The 27,053-nt window shown below is 38.2% G+C and overlaps 1 long non-coding RNA gene across 1 annotated transcript in view; it reads right to left on the minus strand.

Annotated features, from left to right (window-relative positions):
• Positions 1 to 308: 308 nt before the first annotated feature.
• The window catches only part of LOC131423245 (uncharacterized), a 29,144-nt gene continuing 2,399 nt past the window's right edge, over positions 309 to 27,053 (minus strand). The window contains exons 2-4 of the long non-coding RNA XR_009224497.1: positions 21,511 to 21,572; positions 6,260 to 6,384; positions 309 to 453 (exon numbers count right to left, since the gene is read on the minus strand). This is a non-coding gene — a long non-coding RNA (uncharacterized LOC131423245). The remainder of the gene's footprint in view (positions 454 to 6,259; positions 6,385 to 21,510; positions 21,573 to 27,053) is intronic.

Below are 27,053 nucleotides of genomic sequence, written 5' to 3' on the forward strand. Positions count from 1 at the left end.
TACGACCAGCGGGACCTTGTAATAGCGAGACGATGCTTCTCTCCTACTGTATCTTCCAAGCTTTGCAGCCTGGGCCCGTGGCTGTGGATGCCTGGAACTCTGACCTATGCCACATCCTTCCATCAGAAACTGATGTGCAGACAGTTTCTCCTTGAGGAGCAAGTAGGTCATTAGGCCTCTCATTACAGTAATTAGCGTAAAATTGAGAAAATCATCAAGATAATTCAAAGATTTCTTTAAGCAATTTTGGCTACTAGACAGAAACAGAAATTGTTTTGGATAGAATTTCTGAGTACTTACCTAATTTCTTCATCGCCACATGACACAATATAGGTACTTGGAAGATCAGCTTCAAATGATAAAATCTGGGGCCTTTTTCTTTCTTCTTCCCATAAATTTTGTACATTACATTTTCTTATTAATAATTTTTGTCACTTTTTTGTGTGCCACACCCTGATGGAATAACAGTTATCTCAAAAACTATCTCCAAATTCTCAAAACTAGATTAATTTTCTTCCATTTCAGGCATTCTCTCTCTTCCCCCCCCCCACCCCAATCTATTTACATTTTAGTGGAGGGTGCCTATCATTTTGGCAGGGAGTAGCAGAGAACCAAATGGACAGTTTCAGAGTGTGATCAACAAGATTGGCAGTCTTAATGTCAAGGATTCATTATGGTTGATTCACAGACTTAAACTAATTGAAAGCCGGCTCTTTGACATGTTATTCTTTCCACAGCAAGTTCTGCCCCTGTCTCACTTATTCTTCCAACAAGTATTTATTGAAATATTTAGAAGATTCTACTTGTAAGACCGCTGCTTGGCACTTTAGAGTGGGTAGGAGGTAAGGAGATGGAGGACAACATTAAATGAATCACAGAGTCTGACACTTAGAAAAGTAGACCCTAATAGGAGATAGAAATCCAATACCTAAATATGATGCAAAAGCAACGAGAGAGAGAGAGAGAGAGAGAGAGAGAGAGAGAGAGAGAGAGAGAGAGACGAAAGAGAGAGAGCACGTTAGCATTTCTGGAATTTCTTACAAGATAAAGGCTTGATTGAACCAAGCCTTCAACTGCAGGTGGAACTTTGGTAAGCAGAGTTGGGAAGAGAAAGAAATTAGTTCTGCAAAGGAAACCCAAGATGAACAAAAGCTCACATGAGGGAAAGGATGTGCCTTACACAATATTACAGAAAATTCCAACTCAAAGTCTCTTATGAACTGCCTATCACTTTGAAAACCACTGCTCTCTTAACACCCCCCAAGTGTTATCTTTTGTATTAGTTATGAAACTATCTATTTATTAATGCCATCTGGATGTCTAAAATGGAATCAGAAGGCTCTAGACAGACCTCAGTAGATATCTTCTGACTAGTGTTCCCCTGGGCTTTCCTTCCCAAAAGAAAGCCAAAGGCATTTAAGTTTCTTCAATCTCCTTCGTATCCTTTGAAAATGTAAATATTATGTCCGCTCCTTTCTGCAGTCAATTAATGGATCCTTCTTGCCAATGTCATAAATATAACTTTTCTCGGCTGATGCTTCTCTTATTGCATACATATGCTATTGATAATTACTTGTTTTTGAGTCCTTAACCACTTGTGCATGGAAAGACATCTGAAGTTTAAATGTTAGGACTATTACATTACTAAATGTCTTATTTTATAAGGGAATAGGCCATCACAAACTCTGTTTTATGCAGTAATATTGTGCTCACCAAAGGAATCCATTTACTATACTGAAATCTTAACACAATCAGGCGTTCTTATAAGAAAGTTAATACAACAGCCTCTGAGACTTCTCTGCTATCAATTTCCTGCAGCTTCTGTATGATGGCAGCTTAGGAAATTCTCTGGTATTATTTTCTGTGCTTATATAAAACAACGATGATTCAATTAAAGATGCTCAACCTCAAGAAGGAATTGGAGGGAGGTCCTATTCAGGTCTAGAGTAAATAACGATGGCAGTAGTCTACAGAACGATGCTGGGTGATGAAGGGCAGGCTGTCTGCCTTAGTAGAGCTCACTCATGAGTTTTCGGTTAGACATTTCCAAGGAAAGTGGAAAATACAGTTGGTTTCTCAATGTGAATATTGTTTTTCAAAAAGGAGCACTTGAGAGCCAGCAGTCATGGTGCATGCCTATAATCCCAGCTACTTGAGAGTCTGAGGCAAGAAGATCACAAGTTCAAGGCCAGCCTGGGCAACTTAGTGAGACCCTGTCTCAAAATTAAAAAAAAAAAAAAAAAAAAAAAAAGATGCAAAGGCCTGGGAATGTAGCTCCATGGTAGAGTGCTCCTGGGCTGGACCTCCAGGATTGCAAAAAAAAAGGAAAAAAAAAAAAAAGCAAGAGCACTTGAGACTTAAAGTTCAATGGGCTATTATGTAAACTGCGGGTGATGGCAATGTTTGAGAACACCTCCATAGCTTCCTCTGTGGGAGAGAGCCCGTGGAACCCTTGACCGGGCAGAAGGTAGCTGGGTTTCCACTTGCCATCCCCCTGGAGTGGATATTCCTATAGTCATGCACATCTGCTTGTTTTATGAAAGGTGTTGCAGTTACAGGTAAAAGAAATGGTCCATAAACAAATGACAATAGTAACTAGTTTCCATCCCATTCCAGGGTCCTGAGGCCTCACACATCAGTGAACCAATGTGCCCATTTCTTAAACCTGTAATGTCAGGGTGTTTTCAGATTCGTGTTGCCCACCAGGTTTTAAGTGGGAGACGTCTTGCCTATTTATTTGGCTTCTTGTTTTTAACAATAGCACTCAGCTTTATAAATAAGGAAAGGCAGCGGATGAAGCCACAGTAAATAAACTCGAATCTCTTTAATTTAGATTTATTGGGAGATCTAAATGAGTTTTTTTTTTTTGAAGTCTGAGTTATTAAATTTTGGAGGAATTATTTGCTACTAATTTATTGATTCTAGATGTAATAAATTATTGCCAAATAAAAGTCCTCTGACAATAAGTACATATTTGCATTATACATAATTTTCCTATTACTTGCCTAAATATAAGGATAGTGCCAGACAATTGCTACATTGTTATTCGTAAATAAGCTGAAGCCTGTGGTCAAACCAGTTGCCAGTGTTCATTTGTTTAGTAAATGCCTTTTACATTGATCAGGCAAGGCTGACTACCAGCCTGGCCCTAAGTTACTGATGTCAATTCAATGACAGTGACACAACTATCTTGTAGAAAATTTGGTTTGGCTCAGGAAGATGTTTCCATGAAGCACCTAACCACACAGGCTTGCTTGTTTTGCCCTCAATAAACAGCATCATAGGTTTTTAGAATGAGCACTAATAGAAATAAATTTCAAGCCACCTAGGTCAGTTTAAACTTTCTAATATCCATAGTGGAAAGAATGAAAAGAAACAGATGAAATAATTTTAATGATATATTCTATCTAACCTAACATGTCCAAAAATATTATAACTTTAATCTATAATCAATATAAAAATCATTTATCTATTGACATTCTTTTTTTGCTGTACTTAGGTTTTACAATCCAACTTGCCTTTATAACCTCCAGCACATCTTAGCTTGGAGCAGCTCTGAATCAGGGACTCAGTAGTCACTTGAATCTAGTGGCTACTGAATGGGACACCACAGCTCAAAACAGTTGCAGTATTTAATCACGGTTTTTCCTTGAAACTACATATATCTATTTCTAGCTTTTAACTTACACGCCTAGAATGACTTCCCAAAGAAACAATTAAAACAGTAAAATAAGAAGGAAGAAAGAAAGAAAGTAGCTTTGGCCCAAATTTCTTGACATGACTTTCAGGGAATTCCTGAGCTGACATCTGCCCCTTCCGAACCCTCATCTCATTGCCCTACCCACCCTCACCTCCACCTTCCCTTGACAATCTGGGCAGACAGAAATCCTTTTAGTTCTCTGAACATCCCATGCTCTCCTACCTTAGTTTCTGCCTCTGCTCTTTTCTCTGACTGAGCAACTCCTTCCTCCCCCTCTTGCTTTCTGTTAATTCCTCCTCCTGCATCAGATCTCAGCCTACAACTTCTGCCAGAACTGTCCGGGCACTGCGTGCTGAATCCAGCATGGGGGCTTGACCTTCTCCTTCAACATGCCATTGAGACGTTTGAAGGCTGCTTGTTCATGGCTTTTTACACTCGGGCTTCCCTTAGACTTTAAATGGTACCATAGCAAAAACCATACCTTATGTTTTGTGGTGTTTTTTTTTTTTCCTCCTGTGTGTGTGTTTTTAAGTCATTGCCTTCCAGATCTTAGCACATTTCTTGGCTCATTGAAAGTGCTTACTAAATTTTGTTCAATGAATAATGAATGAACTGATGGTGGAAAAATACACAAATATTGGAACTCAAGATCCTCATTTCCTCTCCTGTCCCAAATCTCTAATTTGGGGATTGAAAAGTTGATGATCTGGGGATTCCAGCACTTCCTAATCTATACCACTTACCTAAACTGCTTGATTTAAGTTCCATTCTGCACTTAAATAACTGTTTGATTCTGTAACCTCCTCCTATGCTGGTAAGTGATTAACTCATTCTATGGATTAACAAGAGGACATTGGAACTGAATGGATTATTAAACTGCTTGGAAAATCTTAGAAGGAAAGGGCTAAACTCACTTTGCTCCCTAGGCATATTTAAGAATGTAATGCAGAAAAATAACACATCAGAGTTGTTTTAATTTTTTTTGGCAGATTCCTCTATTTACTAGTCCTGTATCTATCTCACACCCACCACCATCGTTTATGTCTCTTCTCTCTTCATCGCCTCACCAAGTGTGTTGGCCCCCATATGCACCCCATGCTTCCCTGCTTCTGTGCCTCTGTTCTTTGTGTTTCCTCCCCCAGAGGATTTTTCTCAAGAACATCTGTCAAATCCTTCACTTCATTCAATGCAGACCAAAGACCACATCTTCTAAGAATTTTTTTCTAATTTCCCTCAATTAAAAGCTACTCCTTTCTTTTCCCAACTCTCTGTAGTACCCTCTGTTATTACAGAGGCCAGAATCACATTGCAATTCGTGTTGCATAATTGACTTGCTTTGCTTCTTCCCAGGCTGCAATCTAACTCCAAGGAGGGAGGCCCCGGATGTTTATCCCCATACCACCTAGCACAGTGTCTTACCCATGATAGGTATTCAACAAATACTTATTGAGAAAAGAGGTGCATCAAACTTTCTCTCAAATCCAGGAAACAGGGGCTGGGAGTACAGCTCAGTGGTAGAGTGCCTGCCTAGCATGCACAGGGCTCTGGGTTCAAATTCTAGCAATACACACACATACATATACACACACACACACTCACACACACTCACACACACACACAGGAGGTGGTGAATAGAATATGTTATTATAAAAGTCTTCAAAAAGATTCTTCCAGAAATAATCAGAGACTAATCCTAACCTAAACCTTGGGTCAATACAGTTTTAAAAGTATCTGACACCAATACCAATATGAGCAGATGGTAGAGTTTCCTAAAACTTTTTTTTTCTATACTTAAGTGCCTTAATGTGCTCCATAAAAAAGACATGGCTGTTTAAACTCTGCATCTGACAAGCTGCATGCTCTTGGATCAGATGCAAAGTCCTTTTGAAACTCAGTTTCCTTATTTGTCAAATTTAAGAAGTGGTCAGATTCAGTGGCTCACACCTGTAACCCCAGGGGCTGGGGAGGCTGATGCAGGAGGATCATGAGTTCAAGGCCATCCTCAGCAATTTAGCAAGTCCCTAAGCAATTCTGTGAGACCCTATGCCAAAATAAAAAATAAAAAATGGCTGGGAATGTGGTTTAGTGGTTAAATGCCCCTTGGTTCAAGCCCTAGTACCAAAAAAAAAAAAAAAAAAAGAAAAGAAAAATTAAAGAATTAGACTAATTTCTACATCACTTTCAGATTTAAAAATTCAATGATTTATTTATTATTGTCATTATTTTGGGAGCACTCCTTTTTGGCCTAAGTTAAAATAGGCGGGGTGGATATAATTCATTTTAATCAGTATAAATTCAATACCCAGGAAGGATTAAAGAATAAACATCCAAAGTCACACTAGTTTCAGGCATTCCCTGGAGCAAGTAGCAATCTCAAATGTGAAATATAGGTATAAACCTTATAGCATATATCTCAGCAAAGTTTTCATTTTAAAACATCTAAATATACGGTTAAGACAAATTATACTGTTATATGCATGCATGAATATGTAACAACGGATCCCACTATTATGTATAATTATAATGCACCAATAAAAAGAAAGAAGAAAGAGAAAATACCTTGAAGGTCAAAGAGATTCTGAGTGGATTGTCAATTGATTTATCTTACACCATTCCTCTCCAGGGATGGTTTTCCAAGGCACTGGGAGAGCTCTTCTTTACCTGACTCTCTTCATCATGGCGTCCTTGTGAAAAAAATAGAACGCAATGAGAATGGTGATGTACACAATAGAACATTGCCAAAAGATGAGACTTGAAATTTAAGTTTTGATTTATTTTGACAGCTCTTTTTGGGGGTGGGGGTGGGATAGAGGAGAAGTGCTCTGTGGTTGCCACCGGTATTTTCTAAACAATCCCAGTCTGAAAGCCTCTTGTTTGTGACTGAACGTTATTTAATATTCACTATACACCTTGTGCAAACAATATGCAAGGCAGAGCCCTTGCTCTTTTGCAACTCCGAGAGAGAATTCAGGGAGGAAAGGAGAAGATAGGATCTACATTATGTAAATAAAATGATCTCTAATGAAAACATTTGCCTTGAGGCATGAACAAGTGTTCTAACTTCCAATTTTGTGATGCAGCAATCAATCGCTTTCAGCCTTAAAACCCACTGGATTGACAGCCTTGCAAAGGCTTCTGGATTTAGAATTTAAGAATTCCTCTCTCCTTTCCTCGGCCCCACAGGATGAGTTGCAAGCAGTAGCTGTAAGCCCCTCCACAAAAGCTGTGGATAAACTGTGTGGAGTCCAGACATAAGAGAGGCCCTTCCTAATATGTCCAGACTTCCTTTTATTTATTTATTTATTTTATTTTTATTATTATTATTATTTTAATCAGAAAGGGGAATGGGAGCCTTTTTTTCTTCAGACCCTGCTGGTCAAATATTGCTTATGTGTAGACCTTGTCAACACCTTTGGGAATTATCATTATTATCAGTCATGATGTTAATGGGCTGTCATTGTTGGCTGAAGTTGACTTATTCTAGATGCTTTGTTTACTCAGCTAACAAAAAGGCAGCTTGGAATTAAAAAAGGAAACGTGCCAAGCAATTAATCCATAACTTGGTGGGAATGCTTTGGGGATTTTCTAACATTTCTTTTATTGAATTTTTGTTTAAGTGCAGTATCCTTTTTTCCTCTGAAATTTCATTCTGGAGTTTTTTATTACATGCCATTTCTGCAGGAGGCACATTGAGCCATTGGGACCTTCTGGGTAAATACCACGTGTTTTAAAATATTTATCAATAATGAGGCTACTTGCTCACACGTTCCCTGAAAATGCCAGGCTGCGGAGCCAATTCATTGCACAGGTTTAAAAAGATATCAAAATGTTCATGCCATAAATATTTGCATTACAAGGCACTTTTCTTTCGAACGCATATCAAAACAACCACCATCAAAATCATAATAGTAACAAGAAGTGGAAGAAAAGGAAACTTGTAGTCAGAAGGATGAAATATTGTTAAATCTATACAGGTATTGAAATTCTTTAAATATCAGGAGTTTAACAGACAGTTTGCAGATCTCTGTATGCATCGTAGTAGAAGTTGTCTATTAAACTTCCACCTTAGGTAGACTTTAAATTTTCTTAAAAGGATGCTAATTCTATTGTATGGCTTGGTTGACTGATTGCCAGAAAACATGAATCCATCATTAACTGGCTGCAAGCATACACAAAATCTCATTGCATGATTTTTCCAGAGACTATTACCTCCAACTCTTTGCTGCCTAAGAGTCATATCAAAAGCTTCACATGAAAAATAATCTTTATCATGGATTTCTTAGAGACTATGTATACTACCCATTACCCATTGGATAATCATTTACCCTTAGTTCAAACCAAACCATTAGAAAAATCCTCTACTTGGGTTGCATTGATTTGCATTCTAAAATGGCTTTTATTAAATTTTGCTTTGGCATAACGCCAAAGTTTGCTTTGAGGGTACAGATAGAATCGTCAGAGAAACAATGGAACAATGGAACAATAGAATAAATCTCACGCTGTATTTATTGAATGTATTGAGGTTGGTGTTGAAAAAGTTACCTTCCCATATCAGTGTTCTCGTCCATATTTCAGAAATGCTGTACTTCTGATCAACAGCTTTTTTGTTTTATTTAGCATCTTCCTCTGAGGGTTTTGTTTTGTTTTGTTTTAAGCTTCAGAACACTTTGTCTCTTAAAAAGGATCGTCTTTATTTTCGTAACTGATGATTTCTGAATGTCAGGGTGCTTAGAATCCCCCAATGTGGGTCAATTCTCACAAATGCAAAAATTGCATGACAAATATGTCATGTATTTTGGACAATAACCCTCACCCTTGGTTTATTTTATTTTCAGATTCTTTCTTTGCTCTGATATTCCTATTAATTTACATTTGAATTTTGATAAGCCATGTTATTTGGGTATTCTTAGCCATCTTTAATCAATTTTAGAGGCAAGATAAACAATAAATCAATCTGTAGCATTGATCCTATTGTTAGTCCAAACCAGACACACTGGAAACCCAATGATTCAGTAAAACAGAGAAGAAAATAAATGTTCAAGACTCAGAAAACAAGGCTATCATATGCACCTAAAGGACTGCCATCACCTGTCCCTTAGTGTGGTCTGAAGGCTTAACAGGTGGGGACCCTGAACCTCTGGGCTCTTCCCCTGTGGTCGGTGTCTCAGAGACCACTGCATTCCAAGTGCATGTCCTCGGAGAGCAAGAAGAAGAACGAGGCAGTATCCTGAATGTCTGCATTTACTTACTTAAACCCTAATCTTGCATATGTAATTTATGCTGCTTATTTGTTCTTTCAGAACTAAATCAAACTAAAGCCACCTGTAATGGTTAATTTGAATTGTCAACTTGATCAGATTAAGAGATGCCAAGCATTGAGAGGATTATGGGTGTGTTGATGAGAGTGTGTCTAGGAATGACTGGCATGTGGGGTAGCAAACTGAAATGGAGACCCTCCCTAAGCATGAGCAGCACCAACCAACAGGATGATGGCTTGGGTAGAATAAAATTTGGAAGAACAAGGAAGTAGCAGGATTTTTGTGCAAGCTGGATTCTTCTTGAAGGGGTTCTTGATTGATGCTGCCATGGCCTGAGGATATTGCTTCTTCACTCCTCCAAAGCAGAAGCTCTAGAAGCCTTTGGTCTCAGACTAGAGTAGCACAGTTGATCCCTCTTGTTCTGGCACTTAAGCCTCTTGGATTGTGCAACTACTGGTTCTTCCAGCTCTCCAGCCTGCAGATGGCCACTGTGGACTATCCAGCTTCTGGTCACTAAATCCAACCTAGTAAGTCCCCCTTTTATAATTATACTTCCCATTGACTCTATTCCTCTAGAAAACACTGACTAATATACCATTCTTTTTTGCTCTCAGTTCCTGCAGCATAAATGATCAGTGTCCCACTCACACCCCTTTGCCACTCACCATCCTGATTCACACCACACCATCGTACTGAGCACCTGCAACTCTGCTATGGGATTTCTTGAAAATTACACTGGAGGCTGGCAGAGCTGCCTGGCCCTAGAGACAACTGTCCGTCAAAGATGAACAGAGATTTGAAGCATAAAATAAAATTTCAGCTTCCTCGGCCCTTGAATGAGAAAGCTCTGCTGCAAGGTCAAGCTCCTGAATGGGACAGAGCTCCAGTGGCCCATCCCTTAACCTACTCATGAGCTCATATTGACCTCCTTGTATTTCTCATCTCACTTCTTCACTCTTCTAGAAATGGCCAGCATTGCCTCCTAATTAAACTACTTACATAATAATTCTTGTCTCACGGTTCTCTTTGGGGAACTCTAAGATTAAATTCCATACTCTAAATGGGAAATGGCATCAACCAATCATTAAGACTTTACTGAGTACCTTCTTCCCTTCATTCATTTAACAAGATTTTTTGGACACAACACAAGTTTTGGATGAGGAATTGGGTTATTCACTGCCATTAAGAAAAACTTGAACAAAGTACATATATAAAGGCATAAATTGGTGTGAACATACTTTATGTACAGAGATATGAAAAATTGTGCTCTATATGTGTAATAAGAATTGTAATGCATTCCACTGCTATCATGTCTTTAAAAATAAAATAGAATCAAGAAAATATTTTAAAAAAAACCTTGATCCCTGCCTTCTGAAGTATAATTCTAGCAAAAAAGGATGTTCTGATCTTAGCACATTCCTATTGCAGAAAAGGTGAAGGTCCTGAAAAATAGCACATTGAATCTCTTACTCACTATCTAGCCTGGCTTAAGAAACTCCCATAAACAGTGTTGGCCCAACAAAATACCTTATTTGTTTCAGCAAGGAACAACCATTTCTGATTGCTCCCCAGTCTTCAGGAAATAGGAGTTAAAAGATGTTGAGATTCATCACTGCCTTTCACTTCCTGATCAAGGGCCTGTTCACCTCTCTCCTGCCTCCCCTTAATATCTTCTCTCCCACAGAGAACTTTCAGGAGCTCCCTCGACCGACCTTATTTAAACCCAGACTATCAGCCCAATATTCAAGACCCTCTGCAACTCAATTTCCTCTACTTTGCCAGTCTTGTCTTGTCTCTTACTGTTTTCCATATAAATTCTCTCGTCTGTTTATCCTGATTCATTTGGAAACCCTTATAGGACATGACTTGCTAAACCCCATTCCTTTATTCTAAATTGCTGTACATTCCATTTCCTCCATTAAGACCCAGCTCAAAATTACCACCTTACAGAGTTTATTCTGAAAAATTTCACCCTCACCATCTTAGTCTATTTGTGCTGCTATAATAAAATACCATAGATGGAATAATTTGTAAATAACAGAAAATTATTTCTCAGGATTCTGGAGGCCTGTAAGTCCAAGACCAAGGTGCCTATATGATTAGTGTCTGGTGAGAGCTGCTTCCTCATTCCAAGACAGTACCTTTTGCTGCATCTTCCAGAAGACAGGAACACTGCGTCTTCTTATGACAGAAAGTGGAAGGACAAGAGGCAGAGAGCTCCCTTCAACCTCTAATGCTTTTATAAGGATGCTAATCCCATTCATGGGGTTGGAGCCCTTACAGCTTAGTCACCCTTCAGAAGCCACAAGGTTTACTACTGTTGCACTAAGGGTTAAGTTTCAGCAAGAATTTTGGAGGGAACACCATCATTCAAATCACGACTAAAGACTTGTCTTGCTATTACTTCAGTCTGGTTGAATTGAACCAAAGTAATTTCAAAACTTTCTATATGTTTATGTTTTCAAATTCCCAACTAGTTTGTAATTTCTCTAATAATTGGAACAATGTTCTTCTTAACTTTCATTCCATGAGGAAGAATAATGAGAATAGTGTAGTGCAAATAATATAGGCCTGTACTGTCCAATATGGCAGGTGCAAGCCCTATGTGGTTTTTGAGCACTGGAAATGAGGTTAGTCCAAATCAAAAAGTTCTGCTAGTGTAAATTGTACACCAGATTTCAATGACTTAATACATAAATATGAAAGTAAAATATCTTATTAATAACCTTTTTGTTGTTTAAATATGTAAGTAATAATACATTGAAGATATTGAGCTAAATCAAATATATTAACATTAATTTAATCTATTTCTTTTTACTTTCTTTATGTATGGCTATTTTTGTATGTTTGAGCCAAATTCTATTTATATTATGTAGTGATGACATAGGCTTTTTATAGGAATAAAATGGGTTCAAACATTTCCTCTTTCCTAATACAAATAAAAAGGCACAAGCCAGGCATGATGGCAGATGCCTGTAATTCAAGTGGCTCTGGAGGCTGAGGCAAGAGGATTGAAAGTTCAAATCCAGCCTCAGCAATTTATAGTGAGGCTCTAAGCAACTTAGTGAGACCCTGTCTCAAAATAAAAAAATAGAAAGGGCTGGAGTTATGGCTCAGTGGTTAAGGGCCTCTGAGTTCAATCCCCAATACAAAAAAAAAAAAACAAAAAACATAGAACCTGATCAAGGGTTGGTGCTTAAGATATACTTTTGGAATTGTGAGTGAATTAATTAATGAACTAACTAATGAAAGATAGTGATATGAAGATTACATGAGATTTATATGAAAAGTATCAGAATAACGCCTATAGTTGTATTTGTGTGATATTAGTTACTGGTCCCTTTATGTTCCAATGCATCATCTTTCTGTTTTTTCTTCTATAACTCATGGAAACATGCTAAACATTGTTTGATTAACATAGCTATCATTTTCTTCACATTCTTCACAAAAAATATGAGATTAGAATTATAAAATATAAATTTATCACATAAACATTATAATTTTAATATTTTAGTGTCTATCTTGTAACCTTTTATCTTATATAGAAACATATATCTTCATCAAAAAATAAGGTATTTAGTATCTACACAACTGCTTTGCAGTATTTCTTCTAACTTTGTGGGCATATTTCCATATAACAAAGACACCTACCTATACATTGTAATGGCTGCATTATATTCTATAATATGGCTATAATATTAATTCCCTATTGATAATCATTTGAGTTATTTTCCTGTAATTAAAATTATCATACAGGTTGTGTGTTTTATTGGTTATTTTCACAGAAAACAATTTATAAGTTAAATGAATAGATTATAGAGTGCCTTTCACTGGTTACAATTCAGAATGACTGCACAATTTACCTTCCCAAAATAGAATGAGAGATCGTTTATTTCCTGACCTCTTTAATTAATCTTTTTTTTATTTTCAATGATCTGATTATTTGTTAAAATACTATCTCTACTGTGCATTTCATATTATTTTATAAATTTGGGGGCACTTAGCATTAATCTTTTTTTAATTCCCATTTTCTCCCCTTTTTTCTTAAACTTTTAAAAACTTCCCATTTTTCTTATTGGAGCGTTTTCTTTTTCTTATTGATGTGACAAAATTCAATATAATTTAAAGATAAAGATCCTTTTGGTATGCTTACTTCAAATATATTTATCACCATGTCCTTTTTGTTTATAAATGTTATTTTTGGTCATAGAAGATTTTGTTTCTTGCAATTTAATTATGCTTAATCTTAATTTTATGTGGCCTAACCTATCAATATTTTTTTTTATGTTTTCATCCTCAGTATCATGTGTAAAAAGGTCTTTTCTACACTAATATTACAAAGCAGTATTTTAATTATTTTGTGGTTTCATATTTTATATTGAAAATCCTTAATCTTACTAGAATTTAAGTAAAATATGTGTTGATTCTTGATTTTTCTTTCACATTGGGAGTCTTCTTTCACTTTAGGAGTCCTGTTAAAGAAGTCAGTTGCTAAGCCAACATAATATAGATTTGGGTCTATTTTTTGTTTTATTAGGCACAGGGTCTCTGTTCTAATGCCTAAGTCCTTGATCCACTTTGAGTTAAGTTTTGAGCAGGGTGAGAGATAAGGGTTTAATTTCATTTTGCTATATATGGATTTCTAGTTTTTCTAACACCACTTGTGGAAGAGGCTATCTTTTCTCCAATGTATGTTTTTGTCTAGTATGAGATAACTGTATTTATGTAGGTTTATCTCTGTGTCTTCTATTCTGTAGCATTGGTCTATGTGTGTGTTTTGGTGGAGTACCATGCCATTTTTGTTACTATGGTTCTGTAGTACAATTTAAGGTCTGGTATTATGATACCTCCTACTTCACTCTTCTTGCTAAGGATTGCTTTGGCTATTCTGGGACTCTTATTTTTCCAAATAATTTCACCACCGATTTTATTTCTATGAAAAATGTTGGGATTTTAATAGGAATTGACTAAATATTTAGTAACCCATTGTTCATTCAGTAGCATATTATTTAGTTTCCAGGTGTTGGAGTAGCTTTTATTTTTTTATTTTATCATAGATTTCTAATTTCATTCCATTATGATCTGATAGAATGCAGAGTAGTATCTCTACTTTTTTATATTTGCTAAGAGTTACTTTGTGGCATAACATATGGTCTATTTTAGAGAAGGATCCATGTGCTGCTGAGAAGAAAGTGTATTCATTCATTGAAGGATGAAATATTCTATATAAGTCAGTTAAGTCTAAGTTATTGATTGTATTATTGAGTTCTATAGTTTCTTTGTTCATCTTTTGTTTGAACGATCTATCCAGTGGTGAAATAGGTGTGTTAAAGTCACCCAGAATTATTGTGTTGTGGTCTGGTTGACTCTTGTACTTGAGAAGAGTTTGTTTGATAAACATAGACACTCCATTGTTTGGGGCATATAAATGTATTGTTGTTATGTCTTGTTGATGACTGGTTTCCATAAAGAGTATGAAATATCCTTCTTTATCCCTTTTGATTAATTTTGACTTGAATTCTACTTTATTTTATATGAGAATGGAAACCCCTGCTTGCTTCCACAGTCCATGTGAGTGGCATGATTTTTCCCAACCTTTCACCTTCAGTCTGTGGATGTCTGTCTTTTCCTATGAGATGAGTCTTTTCGAGGCAGCGTATTGTTGGGTCTTTGTTTTAAATCCAATCTGCCAGTCTATGTCTTTTGATTGGTGAATTTAGGCCATTAACATTCAGGATTATTACTGAGACATGATTTGTATTCCCAGACATTTTTGTTTATTTTTTGTATTTAACTTGACTTAGTTTCTCCTTTGATTAGTTTTTCCTTTAGCATAATACCTCCGTTTGCTGATTTTCATTGTTGTTCTTCAATTCCTCTTCATGGAATATTTTGCAGAGGATGTTCTGTAGTGCAGGCTTTCGAGTTGTAAATTCTTTCAACTTTTGTTTATCATGGAAGATTTTTATTTCATCATCAAATCTAAAGCTTAATTTTGCTGAATATAAGATTCTTGGTTGGCTCCATTTTCTTTCAGAGCTTGATATATGTTGTTCCAGGATCTTCTAGCTTTGAGGGTCTGGGTTGAAAAATCTACATATAATCTAATTTATTTCCCCCTATTTGTAATCTGATTCCTTTCTCTCATGGCTTTTAATAATCTCTCCTTATTCTGTATGTTAGGCATTTTCATTATAATGTGCCTTAGTGGATCTGTTGTGATTTTGTAACTTCAGCGTCCTGTAAGCCTCCTGAATTTGGTTTCCAATTCATTCTTCATGCTTGGAAATTTTCCTGATATTATTTCATTTGACTAGATTGTTCATTCCTTTGGTTTGAAACTCTATGCCTTCCTCTATCTCAATAACTCTTAAATTTGGTCTTTTATGCTATCCCATATTTTTTGAATGTTCTTCTCATGGTTTCTTACCATTTTCACTGTGTGGTCTACATTCTTTTTATTATATTTTGTCTTAATTGTCTGAGATCCTGTCTTCCAAGTAGTCTAATCTGTCGGTGATTTTGCTGACTATATTTTCTCTCTTATATCATCATTTAATTTGCAGAACATTTTAATCATGTACATCCTAAACTCATTCTCTATAATTTCTTCTGCTGTGCTGGCCATGGATTCTAATAATGTGGTATCTTAATTTGTTTGGAGCATTTTCTTCACTTGTCTTTTCATATTGCTTGTGTGTCTTCCCTTCTAGCACTGTGGATCCGAGGCATTACCATTTTTACCCTGTAGGCTTATAGTGCCCCTGTAAGGATCCAATACCTCTCCTTTGAGGTGAAGGACAATGTTATCAGATCCCAGTATAAACAATATACACCCTAAAAACAAATGTTTGCTATTAAGACATTTACAGTTTGGTCACAATGTACAGAAATGGTGAATTTAATTATTATCTACAATATATTCAGTAGGTTTGTAAAAGGGTTTACAATTTCTGATGGTGGACAAAGAACCAGGGCTCAGGAGTAGCATGATAAGCTGAAGAGGTAGAAGGCGAGGATATAGAGTTGTTATATCATAAGGAAGTGTGAAAGACAAATCTAAAGAGGAAGATTAGTAGCACAAGAAGGGAAAAAAAGTAATTTTGGGTAGACAAGTAAGTGGGAAGACAGTAAAGCACATAAAATAAACACACATATATATTAAGAAAAATAAAAGTTGTTAAAATAGTAGAAATTGGTGGGAAAAAAGAAAAAACTGTAATATACTATTCAGATTCCCAGTCCTCAAAATCCTCATTCATGCAAATGTTGGGAAAGTGAGGGCGGGAGAATACAGGGAGAGGGATTATTTTGGTTGGAAATTGGTATCTTTCCTGCTTCCCTTATCATCCAATAGGTGGGGTCGTCTGTTGTTAGCTGGTATCTTCATCCTTAGGATGGCGGAGGTAACCAGGGTGTCACTATGCCAGGGTAGCGGCTGCTGGGGAGAGGGGGGAGTTAGAAACTGGGTACCTGGCCAATCGGAGTTCCAAACTGGGAGTTGCCCCACTGAAGATGGTGATGAAGATGAAACAACATGGAGGCGCCTGCTTTCAGCGGTGGGGTATCAGGCTGAGTGCTGAGCGATGGTGTTGGACCATGAGTTCAGAGAGGAGCTCTGTGGTGTGCAGTGTGTGGCTGTCACTGACTTCAGAGCCTGTGTGAGGTTCCTGGGTGCAGGCAGGCCTATCTCTGCTGCTGCAGAGTCCCAAGATGGCGGTGGCCAGGGAGCCCCACGTAGGTAAATGGGGGCCCACATAAGAGTGGTGGCCGAATTCCTGCATGTGGAAAGCTGCTGGGTGTCCTGCATGGGAGTGGCATTGATGATTTCTGCTTGGGTGGGTGGCCGAGAGTTCTGCGTGGCTGCTGATGTCCAGCTCAGGTACCCGGTAGCCCTGCGTGGCCCAGAAGTTGGGAGACCTACTCTGACACTGAGGCCGGGAGCCCTGTAGGGCATAGTGACCATGATTCCCTCGCAGGAGCAGGAATATCGCTCACAGAGAAGCAGCATTCTCACTACTGGAGTCCCAGGTCACGGAGCCACCCAGAATGCTGCCTCCCTCCAGCGCCATCTTGGATCCACCTAAAGACATTCCATAATCCCAGAGACTCAGGATGCTCAGGCAAGAAGATGGCCTCTCTTTAATTCTTGAAATTGAGAAGCGTTTGTTTGATGTACATAGATGCTCCAGTGTTTGGGCATAAATATTTACAATTGTTATGTCTTGTTGATGTATAATTCCTTTAAGAAGTATGAAATATCCTTCTCGGTCCCTTCTGATTAGCTTCAAGTCTACTGTATCTGATATGAGGATAGAAACTGCTGCTTGTTTACAAGATGCACACGAGTGATATGTTTTTCCCCATCCTTTCACTTTCAATCTGTGGATGTCTTTGCCTATGAGGTGACTCTCTTGTAGACAGTATATTGTTGGGTTTTTAAAAAAAAAAAAATCCAATCTGCCAGTCTATATTTTTTAGCTGATGAGTTTAGGCCATTTACATTCAAAGTTTTATTGAGATATGATTTGTATTCCTAGTCATTTTGGTTTACTTCTGGTTTTTAACTTGAATAAGTTTCTTCTTTGATTGACTTTTCTTTAGTGTAGTTCCTTCCTTTGGTGGTTTTCCTTTTCACTTTTTCTTATATTTTCCCATGTCCGCCACTCCTCTTTTATGATCCCAGCATTCAGTCCTTGTTAAAAGCAAATAATAAAACAAGCCTTTTTCGAAAGATGTCATATTAGCATCATGAGGAAATTCCTAGTTCTGTTCTCTCATTTTGCAAATGAGAACTCTGAATGCCAATTGTAACTGGATTCTACTTACTCCGACCTATTGGAGTGAAGGTGCTAGAAGCCAGGTCTCTCTGCTCTTGGATGAGGACTCTGAGTTTGACTTCCCACTGAGCCTTTGTTGAGAGGTAAGATGAACAGACTTAATACCCCTGAAACTGAGCTTTGCTGAAGCTTTCCATATGCAAGTCCATCGTGGTGTCTCGTTATATTGGACCCTAAAAGTCAATGGGAACATGTAACCAACTATCACTGCAGTTAAAGATTTAGGATTCCTCCGTTAGATCTCTTTAACACACTCAACTGTCATCCCTTAATGATAGGAAGAAACATCAGTGCTAGCCTTTAAGCTGGAGAGTAAGGGACAGACTAAATAACTGCAGGATATAGTTCAATAACAACAGCTAACACTTCCATAAGTGAAGTGAAACACATTATGTTTCAATTATCTCATTTAATTTTCTCCACAGCCCTGTGCAGCTGGTTCCTATTCTTCATCTCCCAAGAAGGCAGCAACAGCTTAGGGAGGCATAGAAACCTGCCCACAATCCTAGGAGAAGAGAGCAGTAGAACTAGCCTTTGGTTCCAGGCAGCAGGACTGCCAACCACTCCCTCTACTGCCTCAAAGCATGGCAAGATGGTTAAGGCTCCAAGCCTTGGCATCTGCCTGACTGCATCCAAAACTCAACTTTACAACCCACGAACCAAGCAAATTTGGCATATTTCTCAACCCTGGTAAACTCCCCATCTGTAAAAGGGGATGATAAATACCCTTCCTTCACCAGAGTGTCATGAGAATTAAATGAGATCACATAGCAAAGTACTTGGTGTCTGCTAAACAATGGAAAAATATTGACTGTGCAGGAGTGTTTCTGACCACTAGGATGCTAACAAATCCAAGAGCAGCAGGAACACCACAAAAGCACATCTATACATTGCTGGTTGCCCAATCTGTTCACTAGGTGGGAGTCGTTTTCTCACAGTAGCAAACACCCGACTGAATGGAAAATGATCTGCTATAGAAGTCAAACTCCCATGTGTACTGCTGGAAGAATGGAGAGTGTCAGGGATTCAGTGTAGCTCTGAGATTCAAGGAAAATGTTATTGGTTGTGATGCAGATTTGTCATCTAGAAGGAACACTCAGGTGAACCCCAAGCACAAAGAACTGTTGGGCCCTGAGCAAAAAAATCATTTTTTCTGACTTAGAGTCTCTGCAGGGGGAAAAATGATAAGCCAGATCTAGAGAGGAGGCCTCTGAGCCCTCCCAGCACTGAGAAGAACTCAGGAGGAGTATTTAGGCCAATCACTACAATTTTCTGATCTGTCTGTTGCTGATTGCCCTGGTAGTTTGAATTTGTATCATTAATGCTCCCCAAGATACATTGTCATCTTAGAATGCAGAGAGAAGAAATCATACATGTGCATTCTAACAATACAATCATGGAAGCAATTTATTCTGAACATTACTTTGGAGTGAGGCCTTTATGCAACCAGAGATTTAATAAATACATGGATATGAGACCGCATTTTTCACTTAGGTTCATCAAACACAGAGAGATTTCCCATTATGGAGAAAGAGTTTGGAATCAGGCTGGGGTTTTCCTTTCAGAGATTAAAAAGACAGATGGCAAGGTGCTGTACTGAGGGAAAAAAGGCCTTTATAATCAAAGAATTAGAATTTATTCCTCAATCTGCCATTTAGGTGCAGCCTCTATGCACAGGGTCAATTCATATGCTACCAAAAAATTCCATTATTTCAATTTCCTGTGGACCATCAAGCCAACATTACCAGTTCCATGAGTCTCAGGAAAGACACACTTCAGGAAATTAAAATATCTAGTTCAATGATATCTAATTCCACTGCACAGATGTACACATATGGATATAGATACAGTCCATAAATGGCACTTCCATCACAGTGATGAGAGCTCCTATTGATCTAACCCTTGAGGTTTATAAGCACTACTACATTCAACTATCTCAACAGCCTTAGGAGGTGTGTCAGCCAGATGTTGGCTGGTCACTTGTCCTCCTGTGTTGCTCTGAATACAAAACTGGCTCGTTTACAGCTTTCCACAATATATCCAATCACATCAAATAGTCTATAGCTTTATGTATGCCCTCATTTGAGAATCCCGGGATCTTGGCAAAGAATTACAACCTGCAATGATCATTTATAAAATCGGGGTGGTAGGTTTGCCTTCCTCCTGGATTATTAGAATGTTCTAAGGATTTATTTTAACAATAAACAGAAGTAATATGAGACTCTATGAAAAATGTGGATTATCATTTGAAGACCATCATTTCCACTTTTTAAAAAAACAAACATATTAATAAGCAAAAATTACTGGGAATGAGCAGCATTTTTCAATTTCAATTATCAGTTTATTGAGTACCAACTGTATACCAGGCTGTAGGGGAATTAGGGAAAGAATGGACCCTGGCCACAAGAGGCTCAAAGCCAGGGTGGGAAATATCATAAATAAGCCCAAAATATTCAGAAAATTAAATAGTAAAACAAGTTTGACACAAGACGGGAGACATGAATACTGAAAGATCATCTACAGAGCTACACAATCATAAGCAGAGACATGTATGCTGCTACAAAAACCAGTAAGTGCAGCCTTGGAGGTAGATGCAATTGGGATGAGGACGAGGGAAGATGGGAGGCAGGCTGACCTGGGCAGACAGGGGGTCAAGCAAACAGGTCCTTTGGCTCAGAGACCAGAAAAATGGGAAAACTTGGAAACCCTGACAAAATCAAAGAAAAATAAACCAAGATTCATCATAAACCCTCCTCCCAGCTCTTCTACTCAAGAATTCCAAATCTCATTTAAATTTCCTTACAGGTATCAGGCATATTATCAAAGGGTGTCCTGCTCATGTTCTCCCACCCAGGGTCCCCTCTGCTCAGGTGAGCTCTTGTTCAGAGGTGACAAGGACACTAGAGGCTTTATCTGACTTCAGCTAACAAATCAAGCCTTCACACCTGAATGGTGCTAGAATGAATTAAATGTGATAAAGAGCTTTGAAGAACAACTGCATCACATGATCACAATCGTTCATCAGAAAATAGATCTTGAGCACATAGTTGGTGCCAAGCTCCCATAATAACACTAAGCACCTTAATATGCTAATATGTCTGTCAGATGCTGTAATGAGAAGTAAAAAGAATTGTGGCTTCTTCATGCACAGTCAACTCTTCTCAAAAAAAAATGATATTCAAGGTGCTTATGATGAACTGAATTGCATTCCCCTAGAAAAATATGTTGATGTCCCATCTCCCAGTACCTCAAAGTGTGAAGTAATTTGGAAATAGGTTCTATATAATGGTAAACAAGTTAAAATGAGATAGTTAGTGTGAACTCAATAGGATTGATGTCCTTATAAATAAGAACTTTGGTCATAGAGACAAACAGAAAGAAAATGACAGAAGACACTAAAGAAGATGGACAGGTGACTGAAAGGATGTCTCTACAAGCCAAGGAACTCCTGAAGTCACCAGCAACCAAGAGGATCCCTGAAGTAGATCCTTCCCTGGTACTAAATGGAGAGAACACCCTGCCCATACCATGATTTTGGACTTCTGACCTCCAGAATTGAGATAACAAATTTCAGTTGTTGGAGGCCACCTAGTTTGCAATATTTTGTCATATCAGACCCAGGAAACTAAGACAGCACTTTATTGGAATCCCTTCTGAAATCATTCAAGAGTGAGTAAAAGAGTGTGAGCCAATTATATCAGTCTTTACTCACCGGGTTGAATTCCATGCTTGTTACAACTGTAAGGAAAGTTTCCTTATTTTTGCCTCATGTTACTGTTAAGAGAAAAAGAAACAAAAAAAAATCAAAACTCTGAGTTCTTCTGTAAGTCATTATACTCTGAAGATATTTAGTATCAAGCTGATTACTGAATAAAGAGATCTGGTTCCCATCCCATATAATCCACCAGAATTCAGTTGTACCCACTTCACGGGCTTTCTCTTCCCTTTTCTCGAATTTCTCCCCTTCAACCATCTTTGACTACACTCCAGTTTCTAGCAATGCTACTGAAGCTTCAGCTATTTTACTTAGATTATATAATTTTCCAGAAAACTTAGAAGTTGATGAGCTTAACAATGGATTCATTTTTCCTCTGAAGAATGGTATTATTTTCCATCTCTAAGAAAGTGAGCTTGGTAATATTTCCTCTCTGATTTATAAAGAAGCGTTAGCCAGCTTGCATGAATTTTTTTTTAATCCTGTTTGCCATTCTGGTTCTCACCAGAGTGAAATGTTTTCTCCATGTAACCAGAAATAGTATGGAAAAATCTTTTCCTTTCACACAATATTTGAGCATAACCGGTAAAAGCCTTTGATTATGGAGAAAGTCTTATGAGAACTAGTCTTTCTCTCAGCAAAAATGCTAATACATTCAGATTTATGATATTCTAGGAGCTGCAGCTTTCCTGTTTAGTTAATTATATCAAATGCTTTTTTAAATTTTGCATGTAGCATCTCCCTTGGGCATCCCCTGCCATTTTCCCTGTTCATCACCAAATTTAGATCTAATAATGTTTTGTACCTTACTGCTATTTTATAGAAATACTACTAGCAAATTACTACAGTACTATACAAGTTGACTCCTAAGACTGCTCATCAACATAGGAGAACTGATGAGATAAATTAGCTTAAATAATTGGGCATTATAAAAAAATAAATTATGAAATCCAAAAACACTGTCAAATAAATCATGCCTTTTTCACATCTAATAAAGAAAGTTGACATTGAATAATGCTTAATAGAGAGTCTATAAACTCTTAAGACACTCAATTTGAAGAAACTGAGATGGGAATTATTGGACCAATTATAGGATTGAGTTTTATATTATAGGATTTAGACTAATTTTCCTCTGAGTTCATGGCCAAATGACCTCACCTCTCTTCACTTTCCTTACCAGTCTATAAAAGCAATTATCTACCTAATAGGATTCTTTAAATGATCCAATAATATAATGTGTGCCAAAAAAAATAATGCTGTTGATTTCTCAGGCTTCACAAGAACCAAAATGTTTGTTCACACACAAGTCAAACTTGTGATACAAATCATTTACTATGAAAAGTTATACATGCAAATATATAGGACATGACCAGGCATATGAATACATTTGCATGTAACTGTAGCATCTTAAACCCATCTTCCCACCAAGGCAGAAATAGTACCCGTGGAAGCCTTCCCTTCTGTGGGCATCCAGCTATGGTGTGAAGATCTCCAGCAGTGGGAAACCCACCCCCTCACAGAGAGACCTCCTCCATGTTGGAACAGCTCTGCCACAAGAAAGTTGTTTTTGCTGTCCTCATTTTGATTCCTCATGTTCTAAAGCTGTTCTATAGTGCTATATTATAAAACAGGCCTGGTGTCTCTTCCACATAAAAGCTCTGTGGCTAGATAAAGAGCAATACCCCACCACCACCACAAACACACACACACACACACACAAATACTGTTATGGTTTGGATATGAGTTGTCCCTAAAGAATTTCTGTATTAATGTAGGAATATTCAGAGGTGAAATGATTAAATTTTCAGAGTTGTGACCAAATTGTTCCATCCTACTTTGAATGACTAACTGGGTGGGAACTGAAGGTGGGTGGAGATGGGTCACTAGATGTGCCCTAGAAGGGTTCATCTTCCCTGTGGCCCCTTCCCCTTCCCCTCTCTGCTTCCTGACCACCATGAGCAGAGCAGAGCTCCTCTGCCAGGCCCTTCTGCCCTGATGTTCTCCTTCATCTTGGATCCAGATAGATAGATTGGCAGACCATAGACTGAACCTTTGAAACTTTAAGCCCAAATAAACTTTTTCCGAACTAATTTGTTCTTTTGAGGTATTTTGGTCACAGTGACAGAAATCACTACCGAGAAGTATAGTCATGACTGTGATTAACCTGACCATGTGGTTCAGAAGTCTTTGTAATTGGTTTTTTTAAGAGAGTTTGGCAAAGTTTACAGAGGCAGAATAGAGAGTTTAATGGGCAATTCTGGTGGGAACTCAAACCAGAATGCTGATAGGAATGTGGACAGTAAAGACTGTGCTTGTTGGTTTCAGTGGGAAATGAGGACTCTGTTGGGAATTGCACTAGAGGTCATTCATGCTATATTCTGAAAAAAAAAAAAAAAAAACTTGTCTATATTTGCCCACATTCTGAAACTTTAAGGCAGAATTTGAAGGTAATGGACTAATTAATCTGATAGTGGAGATTTCAAGTTAGCACAGCATTTAGGAGGTAGCATGGATATTGCTCTCAAACTTTAACTAAGTGTACTGTGAGAAATAATAGCAAAAAGAAGAACTGAAGAAATTTAGAAACTTATAGTTTGGCCAGAAAAGTGCATTTAAAATTAGGACCAAGGAAGGTATAGTTGTTGAAGACATTACCACCAGTAAAGAGAAGGTAAGCACTTTCACAAAGACAATAAGTAAGATGTCTTGAAGGCATCTCAGAATTGGCAAGACCTCACCTGTTGCAGGCTTAAAGGCATAAAGGTAAAAATCCCTTTAAGAAGAGATCATGAGGGCACCCTGCTTGTTCTGTGGGACTCGGAAATTGTTTCACTGTGCTCAGCTGCACAGTGAATTCTAAGGCTGCTGCAATCATGGTTCAAGGAGGCCCATTCACTGCTAGACCTGGCAGCAGACCTTGGTGTCATTCATGTGATGCTGGTTCTGCAGGAATGAAGAATGCTGGAGTTAAGGGGTTTTCAACCCTAGGGCTGCAAATACCCCAACATAGTGTTTAATGATTCGAGAGAAAGAACTTAAATACTCAATGGAGAGGTTTGGATATTTTATTACTCACACACTCCTCAGTGGCAGCAGGTTGGGAAACAATGGAGAGTCACCCACCACCATGAGCAGGGGTAACATATAGGAAAAGTTGCATGACCACCACACAGGTTATTCTGTTTTGATTCTCATCTAAAGATCAGAGATAAGGGAAGAGGCCAGCTTGTCTTCTCCTTTTCCTTCATTAACACATTCTTTAGAGTTTCTATCTTACTGCAAGTTTTCCTAGGCATTGATGAGACAGCCAGGCTTAGGGAGAAGCCATAAGCACTATAACCAGCAAGTCCAAAGAGATGAGGCTTCCCAAGCCCCTTGGAGATCACATCTTGCCACCACGTGTCCTGGATGCTCTACGTGGAGTTACAGAACTTTTTACCCAGCTGGGTTTTGGTCTCATACCTTCTTTCTATGCCCCTATTTCTTCTTTTCGAAATGGGAATGTTTATTTTGTGCCATTGAATATTGGATATATGGAACTTTATTTTGATTTTTACAGGGGCTCACAACCAAGAGTTTGCTTTGGGTCTCAGATGACACTTTGGACTGAAACTTTGGGGCAATGCTTAAAGTATTAAGATATTAAGGACTCTAGGGAATGGAAAAAATGTAATTTGCATTGTGTAGTTGGCATGAGCTTTTTGTGACCAGGAGAAGTATGTTATGGTTTAGATAGGAGGCGTCCTCCAGAGGATCCTGTGTTAATGCAGAAATATTCAAAGGTGGAATAATTACATTATGAGAACTCTAATGGAATCAGTCCATCCTAGTTCAGATGGATTCACTGGATGGTAACTTCTTAAAAGGATTTTTTTACTTTTACACCTTTAAGCCTGAAATAGGTGTGGTCTTGCCAATTTCTGAGATGCCCTCAAGACATGGTAGGATGCAGCTGGAGGAAGTGGATCACTGAGGGTCACCTTCCCTATAGCCCTTTTCTTTCTTCTTCCCTACCTCCTCTCCTGACCACCATGAGCAGAGCTATGTTCCTCCACCATGCCATGATGTTCTCCCTTACTTTGGGCCCGGAGCAGTGGAGTTAGCTGATCATAAACTGAACTTCTGAAACTGTGAGCCCAAATAAACATTTTCTCCTCTAAGTTGTTCTTTGGGTCACAGCAATTAAAATGCTGACTAATGCACACATATTTGCACAATAAGTAGCTGGTATCATTGGATGTGTGATGTAGCAAACCTGATGTGAAAAGTTTATTTACTTACATTGCTCACAAACCAAAGAACCAAGATTCAGAGAGAGTGGGTAACTCTTTCAAGGTCACAAAGTTAATGATAGAAGAGCCAAGATTCAAACACAAGTCTTCTAGACTCCATGCTTTTAACTACTTCACTTTACTTCTAAATATTGTCTTCTTTAAGCCCAATTTGTTAAGTACTTCTTCATATGGAACACTTCCCAGAACTTTCTTCAATCCTTCTTCATTTACAAGATTCTACAAATACTTTTGTTAGATATGATAACCTCAAAGTGAACCACAGACAGTGACAACCCCACACATCAAAAATTTCAGACAACCTTACTAGACCTCCCTGGGAAATTTTCTCCCCATCCTCCACCCTCCCAAAAGATAATTTTATACTTTTTTTCTTTCTAAAACTCCCCTACACCTCCTCCACTGTCCTATTCCCATCTGATGGCCATGTCTCACACCCCTCTGAGAAAATGAATACAAACTAACTGGAACTCCCTAACAGCCCAATCAGGAAATATAAGAAACCAACCCAAAGTGTCTGCATCCTCTCCCAACCCATCTCTGCACCATCCCTATGGCTGTGTTCCTGCCTTCTTCTTGTTGCCCTCTTGACATTTAACCTTTTTCCCTTGTATTATTGTTCTTCCTCAGTCTATTGATTCAGTCCCATTAAGACACAAGCAAATGCGAGTATTTCCCACTTTAAAAAGAGATGGGAGGAGGGAGGGAGGAAAGAAAGAAGGGAGGAATGAATGAATAAATAGGAAGAGAGGGGAGGGAGGGCAGAGTTTAAACCCTCCACTGACTGCCGACAGTTTGAAAGGCTTACCATCATGTCCTCCTTTCCCATCTCTCCAACCCACGCCAATAGACTTCAGTCCACAGCATTTTCCATCTCTAAGAAAATGAGCTCTGTAGTGTTTCCTCTTGGGAAACACATTAAACATGGCCCATAGTACATTTTGCTCTAGTCACATGGGTCTTCCTTGTATATTCCTAAAACTTGTCAGGTTTGTAGCCACATTACAACTTCATCTCCTGATCCAGATCTCAACCCAAATATCATTGTCTCTTTTAAAAAGGTCACCTTACCCAATCAACAAATGGGCCAAGGACCTGAACAGGCACTTCTCAAAGGAGGACATACAATCAATCAACAAGCACATGAAAAAATGCTCACCATCTCTAGCAGTCAGAGAAATGCAAATCAAAACCACCCTAAGATACCATCTCACTCCAGTAAGATTGGCAGCCATTAGGAAGTCAAAC

This window comes from Marmota monax, unplaced genomic scaffold (assembly GCF_021218885.2).
Source record: "Marmota monax isolate L192 unplaced genomic scaffold, Marmota_monax_Labrador192_F-V1.1 WCK01_AAM20220418_F8-fsc00088, whole genome shotgun sequence".
Taxonomy (NCBI): Eukaryota; Metazoa; Chordata; class Mammalia; order Rodentia; family Sciuridae; genus Marmota; species Marmota monax.